This window comes from Genypterus blacodes, unplaced genomic scaffold (assembly GCF_046128005.1).
Source record: "Genypterus blacodes isolate CSIRO-AG114 ecotype Tasmania unplaced genomic scaffold, CSIRO-AGI_Gbla_v1 ptg000021l_1, whole genome shotgun sequence".
Lineage (NCBI taxonomy): Eukaryota > Metazoa > Chordata > Actinopteri > Ophidiiformes > Ophidiidae > Genypterus > Genypterus blacodes.
The window spans coordinates 1,508,018-1,521,288 of record NW_027466834.1 but is presented as its reverse complement, the minus strand read 5'-3'; the positions used below and the strand labels follow the sequence as shown (position 1 = coordinate 1,521,288).

At 39.9% G+C, this 13,271-nt stretch overlaps 1 pseudogene; it reads left to right on the top strand.

Annotated features, from left to right (window-relative positions):
* The first annotated feature begins 11,375 nt into the window (after positions 1 to 11,375).
* On the top strand, positions 11,376 to 12,207 carry LOC142992258 (general transcription factor II-I repeat domain-containing protein 2B-like; annotated as a pseudogene).
* Positions 12,208 to 13,271: the final 1,064 nt, after the last annotated feature.

Genomic DNA, 13,271 nt, shown 5'->3' with positions numbered 1-13,271 from the left:
AAAAGCCTTGTCTGTTAAAAAGTTATCAGAGTTCAAAATTGTTACATTGAGAGTGCATTTACAAGGATTTCTGTTGATTAAAGCCAAGAACAACTCTATCTTGATGATATAGTCAGTCAATATTCTGTCATTTCCATTCAGTGCCTTCAGTGTCAGTGTAACAAGTGTGATATTTACTGAAGCACAGCACAACATACAGACTCTTCAGTCCCCATCTCACTGAGCAGTGGTCAGTTTTAAACCTTGACCATAATTGTTAAATTACTCAACCGTTGTCTAACCGCTATATACTTAGGAAGCATTTTTCCTAGGCTTTGGTTTTGTAGACATATCAACTGAAAAATGTTGTTGAATGCTTTGTGGATAATATCAGTTTTCTGCTAGAAATGTTACATAAAAATGTATTTTCAATCTTAGCGGTATTGCATTTTGTCTTTGCTCTAAATGAAAAGGCAGTCCTGGAGGCATGCAATTGCACTTTTTGCTTCAAAATGTATTCTAAAAATGCTAAATAATTGCATAATAATATAATACATACGAGAAGATGAAATGAAAATGTTCCTCTTGAAATTCTATTGCATTCCAAGTCCTTTTCCTTCTTTTGAGAAAAGTAAATAGACCCTTGCATGTTACAGAGAAGTGGATTGCACATCTTTATCTTGATGCCTGAATTACAACATTGCAGACATTGTTGGTCGTCTTCATTGATGTGGTTGACAATCAACTGCCAGGCATCCTCAAATCTTATTGACTCTTTCCTTTTGAGTCATTTGCATGTAGTCTTCGTCAAGCTGTATTATCAGTTCTTCTGCAGCCTTGAAGAACTTAGCACATACTTTTGTGTGTTTTCAACCATTGATGATTTCTATTAATTGACATGCACAAGCACAACCTCTGTATTCCTTGCCGGGGACTATGAAGTCACATTTAATGAGGTAATCAATGTAAGTCTCACTTTTCTGCACCTGCTTCCTGAAATAGCCCGCTGGTTCATTGGCCTAACACAACAATATGTCGGACACCACAGGACACACTAGGATATAAAGTGAGCATACGCCATACCCCATCCAAACAATTAAACCGTTTCATGGAAGTAAACCCTCAGGTGCATGGAAAACAACGGTGCAGTTGGTATTTCACAGCAGAGAGCACATTTTCACCACATCAACAGAGACTCAACTGTGGCCATCTAACTGCATATATCAGTGTGCATGTGTCTGGTCTGTGGTGTGCGAAGCAAACTCGTTTCCCCACTTTGATGTGGCCGCGCAATGTCTCTCTAAGTGCAGGGGGAGGCTGGAAGGCCTTGTGAAGAGCACAGACATTTCTGGATCAGTGCACTTATTCATGATCAGTGCACATCTCTTTCTGCTACCGCAGCGAATATTGCTTTTACAAGTTTTACAAGTCTATCAGGAACAGCAAATGTATCTTCTGTGCTTTTTGTCTGCCTCAACAACTCTTTGGCATTTGGTACCAAATGCCCATTTTTTTGTCTAGTGGTTCAAAGTGTGTTTATGTGCTGTAGTCATTGCCAAAGGTGTTACGGTTCACTGGGAGCTTTAGGTCTCACAGGAATATGACAACACGACAGCTGAAAAAGGCCGGAGAAGAAAAATAAACAAAATAATTTAAAATTCTCTACCTATATCTCCTGCAGGCTCGGCCTCTTGGCACCTTCCTCCTGTTGTTCTCTCAGGGCCAGATCTTTGCTTGTGATTTATCAAAACCTCATAATATCAAAAACTGTGAAAATGCTATATATAACTTCAGTCTCAGCTAGCAGATGCTCCATTATTCAAATGTATCATGTGGTTATTTATATAATTAAATGAAGTTACTAATTCAGAAAGTTATTCACTGAGCTATGAATGACTATTCAAAGCTTGTGACCTTTTAAACAGAGGTACTATTGCGTTAGGAGGCTGAAGGAGAACATATAGGGGAAGTTTCCAATTATCAGGTGTGAAAGCACCTGCTCACATATTTTATATATAAAGACAAAGAGTCATGAAAAAATCTTGTAGAGATTAATTTTGATTGATAGAGGGAGTTCTCATTGTTAAAAGTTAAAGAACAATTCCTACACTAGAAAGGAGACAAGTGGTAGTTTGAAAGTTCCAAACACACCCTAAATGACTCAAACTCCACTTTCCTTCCCATGTTGTCTAGGTCTGTTATCAAGCTGTCCAGCATTACAAAGATAGGGATTCACCTTGCAGACTGAGTGTGTTTATGTTAATCAAACACGGCGCAACTTCACTGCCACCTGTTGTTAATTCAGTCCTATGATCTGTCTGCTGTTTCATTCCACAACATGTGACATGTCCACTGTCTGTTTACTCTGTGGTGTGTGGTCTACTCTTTTACTGTTGATATTTGTTTCTTTTAAACCAAATGCTCTACCGAAAACACTTTTATAGTTGTTGCAAGAAAATTGCTATTTATATCAAGTTTGATGGATTCATTCATTCATTCAAAAAAAAAAATATTAACTAATGTTAATGTCACGTTTTGATTATCATGTTTCGGGGTCAGCCATCTGTTAGATCATTGATTGAATTCATAGAAACGCAACAGTATCACCTTGATGGCAGAATTCCTTTCTTAATACACATCTGCTTATGTACAAATGCCATGAGTTTGACTGGAATATGTACAAGACACAAAGACACTATTTAATGGATTTGCTTGTTTATTTATTTGTTATTTTTTTATGACTTGTAGTTATGCCTATTTACAACCTAGTTGTTTACGGTATTATATATCTATAGGTATAAAAACTGTGGCACATGTCACATGACATTATAGCCCTCTTAGACAGATGTATTGCCTCAACCGGTATATCTGTGGCTGTAGTTCATGTCCGTTAGCACAAGCCTGTTCAAACTGTGGAGGAGAGGACAGCTGCTCTGTTCCTTATCCAGTAACTCTTGAGGCAGCAGAAGAAGACTTGTTCAAGGCCTCCACCAGTGATCATGTTGTTATATGGCATCCCTTCATTTCACACACTCCAACCGAACTGCATAGATTCAGAAGATGAAGCTATATTATTACGCCGACTGCCATGACATGACAGCGTGCAATAGCTCAAGTACAACAGACAGTAAATCATCATTCACCAGGTCATCTAGAAGTGACCTGCTGCTCGCCTATGCATGCTTCATAAAATCAGAGGGCAGGGATCAGTCCAGCGTAACACTTGTTTAACTGTGTTTAACACATGAGTGAATTTGCTCTTGTTGTTTCGGGGTCAGCCTTCTGTTAGATTCCCCTCGTAACAGTACAAGGATATGTGGAGACACATCCACACATGCCAGCAGACATGAGCAGAAAGGGCCATGACAATGACACATGTGTGGAGCAGCAGTATGTCCCCAATAGCTGTGGGAAGGTCCCTGCCAGTTCTGACATACAGTAGGTTTACGACATAACAACAGAAAGCCAGAGAGCAAGCCTGTGCTCAGACAGCAACTCCTGTACATCCCCATTGCTGAAGCACGCTGAGCTGCCTCGCTGTAGGTGTACAAAATAACAACTCAACAAAATCTCAAGGCAAAAACAATGCTAAATTTCAAGGCAAAAACTTCACCTCCCTTCTCATCAGAATGTTGACCACCGTCTTCTTCAAGTCAAGCCTTTATCAAAGGTCTCATTACAATGTGAAATGTTAAAAAACACAATCACTTTCAACAACTGTATTAAAAAGATATAGTGGACATAAGATCAGTTGGAGATCAGTGTGGTGTTTTTCTTTTTCATTGCTTTGTCTTTTTTGTAAATTGATATGAAGTCATTTAATGGGCAAGTAAAGTAAATACAGCCCATAGACTGTACTTCAACTTCTTACAAATTGCAGGTTAGATTAGGAAGAGAGCATAATTCGGGGTATCCCTAAAGGTAATTCAGCTACAAATCATGCCTCCTTTATTCTGTACCCACAATGTCTCCACTTCCACAATACAATAATGTCTCCTGCTTTCTGTCAATAATCTTGTGTAGTATAGATTACCATATTTTAGAGACTGAAGACAAGGACAAATCATACTCTATCCTTTGTGTATCAGCTTAAGGGCATTAATAATGTATTCATAAACATATTCCCCTCCGCTGCAGCAGGGACAGCTAACTTGCGAGACCTTATACAGCTACATTTTAAAATATGTGCAAATATTTCTCATCACAATAAATCAACAGACTGTCAGGGAAGAGCTGTAGAGGTTCTACCAGACAATGAGGTATGCTGTGTAGTGCTCTGTGTGATGGGTCTGGATAATTACATGACCACAGGACACCTTTCATGAAACCCTGACATTGAATAATGTGTAATTGTATATATATGAATCTGCAAGACACTTGGGTTGATCCGTTACTGAATCGGAAATTGTTAGCAAAAATTAATTGATGAAGCTTCAAACTGACAGGGTTAGGTTTGATAATATCAGTAACTAAACCCAGCCTCAGCATCATTTAAAGTGTGTGGTCTTTGAAGCCGTCTCGAATTGTCATTTGCTTACTTTTTCATGACTACATACTAAAAAACATAATGATCAAAGGAATATCTAATGTTACATGCACATATTGTGTTACGCATAGAGTAGAGGGCCAATTCACGGTCTGTTTTTTGAGACTGGGTTTTGACCTGAGTTTTTACAGGGCTCCAGCCTCTGTACCCCTGATTGTGTTTGACACAGCCAGGCTTCACGATCAGCAGTCCCATGGAGCTCAGGCTGAGCACAAGTAGGCAGTGGAGCTGACCCAGGCCTCCTGGAGTCCTACATGGGCAGTATGGGCCCCATGCATTGCCTGGGGACAGCTGCTGCAGCCCAGATGAGGAGCGGAGGAGAACATCTCCCTGTCTTTTGAAGTGATTTTCTGGGCTACCAGAGGCACGAAAATGTGCTGGTGTTCAGGCAGGTGGTTTCAGCCAAAGAAGCCAGAAGGCTACCAGCTCTCCAGGTGAGTAACCAGGGAACTGACAGTGGTACATTTGTAGTTTTGTTGAATTTACAGAGGATGGTGCAGAAATTCAGATACATGTCAAAAAGTTAGGAGGTAAAAAGAGGCAACCGTGCTTCCTCCATGCCACCATGTTGGTGTGTATGTCTGCTGTCTTCAGACAAAACTTTCTTTTCACTTCTCCTTCCCCATCTACCATTCTTCTATTTTTGCTCTCTTGCTACAATAGCACTAAGGTAATCTATAACGCTGCACCACAATTCAGTGAGCTTCATCCATTCATTTCATCAAAGAACTACAGAATAGCTAGAAACTGCAAAATGGACCTGTGGCACTTTTTTATGCCATAAAAATGACAGTATTATTTGAACAGACATTGGACCAATTTGCTTCACCCATTACTATTATATATAAATATGTTAATATGATCATAATGCTTTCATGGCAGAAAATTACAAAGTGCTGCTTTAACCGGGAAAACCACACATCGGATTAACGTGAGCGAGTTTAATCTCTAAACATAAGCCTCAGAGCATATATAACACAGCTTTATGGAGGTGTTGGCATCACTGTGAAAAATACCTTTTTAGCAACTTCCATTTTCAACTTAAAGACATACAGTAGGTCTATAGGCAAAGAGAATAGTATCCTATTTATCAGCATTCACAATCATGCCACACACTCCTCTTTACAAAGACGTTCCTCATTTGTGCGGAAATATGAAATGCCTATCATGAATAAATAAATCATAAAGCACATATAGCTTTGAAGAGGAGATTTCCTCCAATGTTCTTAATCAATATACAGAACAAGTAATAACAAGACAGAGAGGTAGATTCTCTGAAAGGTAGAGCTCCAATCTACTTTTGGCTTTTGTCTCCCGGGATGCTGCGTTTTGACAAAGTGGAAGGACAGTAGGACACAGGAGGGTAGCAATAAACAGCAGAAATGTCTGGTCTTGTCTAACAAAGCAGTTGCCGGCCCTGGAGACCCACTCAGTGTCCTCCAAAGCCTGTCCTCAGCCTACAGTGCCAACCTCTCTTAACCCTTTGTGTCTAGGCCACTCGCCAGGTAACTGGCGAGGAAATGGTCTTGCTAAAAAAGAACAAACATGGGATTCCACTCCCACAATTTGGAAAGTGGTTAAATCGTTATGTGCAACTGAGAGCATGTCAGCTGAAATATTAATATGATGCCCTTAGTGTTCTTAGCAATGGGGGTGGAATGTGAACCAGTGAGTGCAAGGCAGATAACATTACCCACTCTCTCCATCATTATGGCTGAAATGCCTATGAGCAAGGCACTGGATGTCAAGTTATTCCAAGGTCACTGTACTAAGTAGAATGTATTTACATGCAAATGGAGTGTGGAGTAGTAGTCAGTTGTAATGAAGCGCTCTTAGCCTCAGATCAGTGAAGATGACACATGGCTAAATGATGGCAAGGCCAGTAAGTTGCGCCGCAAACACTATTCAGCTTTTTACCAGACAGCGGATCCTCTCAGTGCTATTTACAAATATTCTCATACAAGCCAAGGAGAGGAAGAGAGGTTGGAGAGGCAGCCGTCTGTGTTACCCTGTCAAAGTGTGGGAGGACACAGAGCAACAGCTCATGGCAGGCTGAGGACTACTGCCGGTACTCCATACGCACACTAAGATTAAAAAGTGCTCTTTGTGTCATGGTGAGATGTGTGTGTGTGCTTTAAAATGTTTTTTTTTTGTTGACCAGATCATCTACAGATATCACTTGAGGAGGTCAATGTTGTTTTGAAAGATGTTTACCAGCCATTAGTGCTTTAAAGATTGACATGACACGGTAATGCATGTGAGACGAGAGCTGATAGATGCAATATTTAATGTACTGCCAAACTCAAAGTGTGAATGATTATGGCCTCACACTGTACATAGTCCCTCCAAATCAAATTCAGCCTGGACCCAAAATGGCCCAAATTGGAGCATCATTTCAAGAGTTTTCTATTTTTTATCCCGACTTATAATACTGGAGATTCAAACTTGTCAGAGGTTAATTCCTTGAAGCAACTGCAACATTTGCACAACTCCTGCATTTACTTGTACATACCATCAAACCATCAGTTGTTGCCACCACTTTTTAGTCATTAAATACTTTCGGTTTCATTATAGGGCAATTCCTTAACATGTTACAAGCATTATATTAAATAGAAACAACAAATGATTAAGATTATTACTGCATCTGTACACAATGTCATTCTCTTTGGATTACATACTCTAAATGCCATGGCAAGATAAACATTTACAAACAACAAATTATTATGCAAATTTGCCTCATTGTAACTGTCACTGCCATGCTTTGCTGGAAAGCTCTGCGTTAGGAGCAACCGTGGCAACACATGGTTTTAGTTGTGATAATGAATTTCTGCCATTGTCAATTTATCAATGGGTTCCAGCTGTGATAATGGCCCACGTATGAAATATTTAGAGGATGATTTTTGTACTGGACTCCCATTTGGTTTTATATATTGTTCCTGGTTGCAAAGGCAGTTTTGTTTTGACTGGTTTAATGCATAAAGCGTAGGGACTTAACGCCAGAGCAGCTTCCCCATCAGGAAGGTATGAAGGTTTGCTTAAAGAGAACCAAGACCAAACTCATTGCCTAAACAAGATGCGATACGCGTCTGATCTCCTCTGGTTATAACTCACTCTCGCTGACATTCCCCGGCAAGTAGATTTACCCCTAATAAGAGAAGAGGAGCTCGACATCGTTTGCACCACAGTGAAAGAAAAAGTGAAGATGCTAATCAACACAGGCATTCCTGACAAACATCAGGGACTCTCAGATGGCTTATTCCTTTGGTGTGGTGTGGCATCAACAGGACAATGCTCATTTGGACTGAATCCCCACTTTAAAGTTGAGCACAGGTTTAATGACAGACTGGCAGCATTTATCCTGGGCCCAGTTTCTTCGTCAGCGCCTCCTGTCCTCCCCTGTGATTATCTCCTCCCTCTCTCCCAGTTAATAATGCTACACATTATTTCACATTCAGATAGCCACAGAGCGTGAAACCAATTTAAAAGCAAAGGAGTGTGAGAACAAACTCGACTGGAGAGAAAGGTCTGAATTTCAATATTTTCTCATTTAGTAAAGCATTCATGTGCTATGTGATTTAATAAACACAGTGGAGGGTGAAGGAGAGCTCAGGGAAGACGAGGATGGGAGTTTGCTCTGCCTCTTTAGTCGAGGTTGAGGGAAGAAGGAAAGTTGGTGGATATACCTGCTTCTGTTCAATCCAGAAAATGCATAATTTCATGGTTTGACACAAACAATAAGCACTTTTTAGTCAGTTTCACTGCTTTTTTCTCATTGTAATTTGAGGTAAAAGAATGTGATTTAGAGGAGAGGAGAGGAGAGAAGAGGAGAGGAGACACGGGGGGAGGAGAGACGAAGAAGAAGATGTGATAGTTTGTTATTGTTGCTTAGAGATGTTCAGCAGAAGTCTATTTGAGTCTTACGTTAGTCAATTTAGGTTGTGATCAGCAGGCAGTGACAGAACGATTAGAAGTTAGATGGTGGAGGTGGGTCAGAACGTCAAGTCATGTTGATGTGCTCACAGTAGGTACGATACACACACGCACCATAAACACCTTGACAAGACAGTCTTTTGTCAACATTAGGTTCTTGTGAAGCAGAACCACACAGTGAAGCAAACAGCCATTTACAAGAAAATGTTTTGCTGTGGTACTTAAAAAGTCATCAGGGGCTGTTCAGTATGTAAGCCTGAATATACTGTATGATTTAATAAGAAAATGAACACAGGCACAAAGCAGGAAATGGGAGTTAGTTTCAAGTAAAAATAAAACATGTTGAAATCCAGGATTATTCAGATTATTATATCAAAGCGACTCGTGCGAAATGTGTGTTGATAGATGCGATAATCTCAGTTTAATCCTCATCCTCCCTTGTTTTTATCCATATATAGTTGTATAGTTGGAATGCTGATCATAAACAGCATTAAATGTCCAAACTATGGACACAATACTGATCATTTTTTAACACAAAAATGAAGAAAAACGGAACATTATCGGCATCACACAGGGATTTCTAACCCGGGTGCTATAATGGATTCTAATGAATTCTACTGGTGTATCTAATAAAGTGGCCACTGAGTGTATATTCTCTTTGCTGTTTGACTGGATTACCCCGCGGCAGACACATTGTCAATATTTTACATGGACTGAACAGGTAGAGTACAATCAATGCTCTTTGTTCTTTTCCGTCTCTGAATGGATTTTAAGTTCTTGGTTCCTTCCCCCCGGATCAGGATTTGACGAAAATCTTTACCAGCTCACTTGGTGGAAGGTGCTTTATCGTGCAAATGCTGAACTTTTCTCTAGCTGGAGTAACAGGCATTGCAAGTGCTGTAGAGTAGTACATGTAGTGGTGGTGCAGTTGAATACCTGCAAGGCTTTGTGTCTTGATTGGGTCAAGACCTGACGATAAGCAGTAGTAGAATTTCATCTATATTGCGTTATTCCACAGCATTACACACAGTCACTGTTGTAAATGACTTTTATGGCTGTTATATTATGAGGCATAATGAAGAATACATATACACATTCATAAACTATATTCATGCATTTGAAGGCTACAATCATAAGCCACTAACCTGTGGAAAAAAACACAGAATGATTAAACACCATATTAATTATCCATATTATGCGCAATTACACTGTAATGTGATGCTTGTGATGCAGGTGCTGTCAGATCTCCAGTAAACCTTATTTGTGTGTATTCATCCAGGACAAATGATGCAGTGACATTTTATCGGTAATACCAGGAAATTGAATTAGCAGGAAATTTCAAGTGGCTTGGCAATAGAAACAAAGTCAGTGACATCACAAATCCATTGATTTCTCTATGCATCTGATCATAAAACCATTTCCATAGATAAATAGGAAAATGTTTGGGTTGAATCGGGAGGTCTCAGGTTCGAGTCCCTGACGAGGTGCCCCTGAGCAAGGCACCGAACCCTCAACTGCTCCCCCCTCTGTAATGGGTGGTAATGTAATGTAAGTCGCTTTGGATAAAAGCGTCTGCTAAATGACCGTAATGTAATGTAATGAATATTCACATTAGGTTTATCACACTGTGATGGCGGCTTGTTTATATTCTGGGTCAAATGATGTGACGTGATGTGAGTTTATGTCTATTCACTGGAACTCATTGAAGATGCTAATTAGTGTAATCATTTTCAAGGTATTGGATGTGATAGTTAAAGTGTTCAAAGCAGATGTGGGAGGAAGGGTAACATTTCAGTGACATTCAATTGAGTGATGTCATTCATAATACAGCTCTCTGTAATGCACAAATCTGATTTTGTTATCAATTATTTTCTTAATAATAGCATACTGAACTTTTTATCACTACACCAAGATTTGCCAAGATTCCACACTTGCAAATAAAGGTCGTAACAGCAGGATGCCGGCGAACTCCTATTGGCACTCTACATGGTCCAGCATAGTTCATCAATAGGTGGGTGCAGTGTCGCTTCATACACAAGCTCAGCATACATTTTGGTTTTTCGCATACCAATAGAAGAAGTTATGTTAGGTTTTCAAATTGAAAGTGACCAGACATCACCACTGACATACTGAAAAGACATCTAATTCACTATGTCGCATTTCAAAATCAATGGAAATGTGCTTTGCCCAGGTCTGGTCCAGAGAGCTGTAAGATTTAATGGAAATTAGAAAATAAACGTATTGTAGCATCCGGCAGGACGTTGAAAGAATGGGCGAGAAGTTATCAGTAAACGCTGGCTTTATTACTGAACTGCAGCTGGTTACTGCCGGCCCTAACCACGCTATAAAAAAAGCCCCTGTCTGACTCAGTTCTGAAACACATTCATTGTCACACGAACAGTAGGAAATTACAGAATATCTGCACAGTACAGCATTTAACTTGAACATAACAGCAAAGTTGTATTTTCTAATTTCACCCAATGCGTGGACTAAGACTTCATTGCTTATATTTTTCATTTACAGGTTTTTTTAAGCGTACCTAATGACGTGATACAACGTGTTGTAAATCATTGTGTGATGAGAGGAGTCTGATTGACGTTACCTGATATTACCTTGTCACAAGACAGCCCTCAAAAATGTCCAGCCATGCAAAAAAAAAAAGAAAGGTCAATGCCGAATGCAGAGTTTTCAACAAAACACCGACTGATAAATATTTATTTACTGACGTCAGAGGTAAAGCCGTGTGTTTAGTTTGCGGAGAGCAGATTACCGTTTTTAAGGATTATTATTTGAATGGACGAGAGCTGTGATGTCCGTGACACAGCCCAGTTGCTTGTATTTTCCTTGGGATAACGAAAGACTTCAGCAGGCAGCAGTGCAGTCAATGAAAGGGAGGACGACGTTAAGGGATCCGTTTAGGATGGTTAATGCATGCATGGACGAGCTGGGACTGAGATGGGACAGACTGGTAAGTGTCACAACCGATGGTTTTCCAAATCTGCTAAAAAATGTGGAAATTTTTGAAACGCATGCAACATAACTGATGACTGAAATCAACCCAGAGCAGAAATTTGTATTTTTTACATTGTATTACGCGTCAGAATGTGTTGTGCAAGTCAGTGCTAAAAGTGAACCATGTTACAGAAGTTGTAACTAAAATAGTAAACTTTAATCAGTGCACGAGCATTGAATCACAGACAGTTAGATGCGCTTTTGGAGGAGCATGAGACTGAACATGGTAACATTGGTTACCAAACAACTGTCAGATGGCTCAGCCTGGGCATAGTGCTGAAAAGAGTTTGGGACCTGAAAGAAAGGATTCGGGAGTTTTGTGAGAAGAAAGGCAAAGACATCCCAGAGCTCTCAGATGGGGATGACAGATTTTGCATTTGCAGTGAATGTGACTGCACTAATGAATGGACTGAACACCAAACTGCAAGGCAAGGGCCATTTTGTTCATGAAATTCACAGCCTGGTGAAGGCTTATATGAGAAAGTTGCAGTTTCTTTCAAGCCAACTGGAGAGCAACACTGAACACTCTCACTCACATGCAAACCCTGAAAGAAGTCACACCATCAGCTGATCACCTCCGCAAGTACTCATCCAAGTTGGAAGCACTGCATGGTGAGTTTTCAAGGCGATTTGAAGATTTTAAAACAGTTGAGGATGAAACGCACATGGTCTCCTCTCCCTTTACCTGCAGTGTGGATAATGCACCCAGTGATATCCAGCTGGAACTAGTTGACCTGTAGTACTTGTAGTAGCACTTTAAGGATTTTTACTCCTCTCTCAAGGAGAACTTTCTAAACATGAGGAGACTCAGAAGATGTTGGTTCTCTTTGATTCTACCTACATATGTGAACAGACATTCTCAGTGATGAAGTTCAACAAATCCAGGTATTTGATACACTTTTTAAAGCCCAAAAGAGACTAGATTTCTCTCCCTGAAAACAAACTGAAAAACAGCAAATGAGATGTTAGACTGCTTAATATTTGGAGTACAAAGACAAGAAGGATCTCCTCTTTTCAATATATTCTGTAAATGAAACTAAAATGTGTTTTGGGGTCAATGTGTGAGAAATGAGCAAGTCACAAATGGTAAAAACATTCTTAATTTGTTCACCATTGTTTTTGAAAATGAGACTAAATAAAGGACATTTCTTCTTTTTCATTGCTTAATAATCAAAACATTTACTCTTACCAGTCACAGCTTGTCAAAACAATGCAATTTACCACTTTTTACCAAGAAATTAATGTTATGCAGAATTGAGTTCAGGCTATTGGCACAGCCCTCCACAATATTTTCTGTTTCTCATGTGGCCCCCTGGGAAAAATAATTGCTCACCCCTGCTCTAGACTCATTGTTCACGTTTCAGCACAGTTGCTCGCTGTGCCACAGTACCTAAAAACTTCATCATCACAGTCACATTTGGACCATATGCCAGGCAAGACTATGCCAGCCGAGTACTAAATCTGACTTCAAGGCAACATCTGGAAAACCACTTATAGCTTCACATTATGTGCTGAGGAGAATAAAGCACGCAATGTGCATGCTGACCTTCAACACATCACTGTAATCTGGAGATGTGTTTGGTCAGCTTGATAAATTGATGTTAAGTTTTTCACAGCCTCAGTTTGATCTCTTTTGACTAATCTATTTTACACCAACCACGCACACCTAACCCTCTCTGGTTCTAGATCAATGAATAGATCAATAGATCTCCTTGTAGATGGTCCAGAAATGGTTCTGATCATTTTCACACCATTAACATGTTGCCCCTGAGTACTTTTGTAACTGGACAGGAAAGCAGAAAGA